Below are 618 nucleotides of genomic sequence, written 5' to 3'. Positions count from 1 at the left end.
CAATTGAGTAATAGAGTCCACTTCATGCTTTCCTCCTCTAGTAGCCGTCCGAGGTCTACTATATTGTGAGTTATGGACCGCCATTTCCTCAATCTTGTTCCATGTTTGATTATTATCAACTTCGGTAAACATACCATTTGATCCCATATTGAGAATGTTTCGGGAGTCTTCATATAGACCATTCCAAAATTGTTGTGCAAGGAACCACTTGCTAAGTCCATGATGTGGACAAGATCGACAATTATCCTTGAATCTCTCCCATGCTTCATACAAAGATTCCTCATCCCTTTGTTTGAACCCGGTGATTTGGGCTCTCAACATGTTAGTCTTTTCAGGAGGATAGAACTTTTTGTAGAAAGCAAGTGCCAATTTCTTCCAAGAGTCAATACCAAGAGTAGCCTTATCTAGGCTCTTCAACCATTGTTTCGCGGAACCAATCAAAGAAAAAGGAAATAAGACAAATCGAATTTGGTCTTGAGTAACTCCGGTTTGAGAAATCGCATCACAATAGTCACAAAAAGTCTCCATATGAGAATGAGGGTCTTCACAAGGCATCCCCCCAAATTGACTTCTCTCAACTAATTGTACAAATGCGGATTTTGCAATAAAATTACCGGT

The 618-nt window shown here is 39.8% G+C and overlaps 1 non-coding gene across 1 annotated transcript; it reads left to right on the top strand.

Annotated features, from left to right (window-relative positions):
- Window positions 1-214: 214 nt before the first annotated feature.
- LOC141615581 (small nucleolar RNA R71) lies at window positions 215-321 on the top strand. Its single transcript, XR_012529996.1, has one exon. It is a non-coding gene; the product is annotated as a small nucleolar RNA R71 (small nucleolar RNA).
- The last annotated feature ends 297 nt before the right edge of the window (window positions 322-618 follow it).

The sequence above is a fragment of the Silene latifolia genome, chromosome 11, assembly GCF_048544455.1.
Source record: "Silene latifolia isolate original U9 population chromosome 11, ASM4854445v1, whole genome shotgun sequence".
NCBI lineage: Eukaryota > Viridiplantae > Streptophyta > Magnoliopsida > Caryophyllales > Caryophyllaceae > Silene > Silene latifolia.
This window is presented reverse-complemented; position numbering and strand designations above follow the sequence as displayed.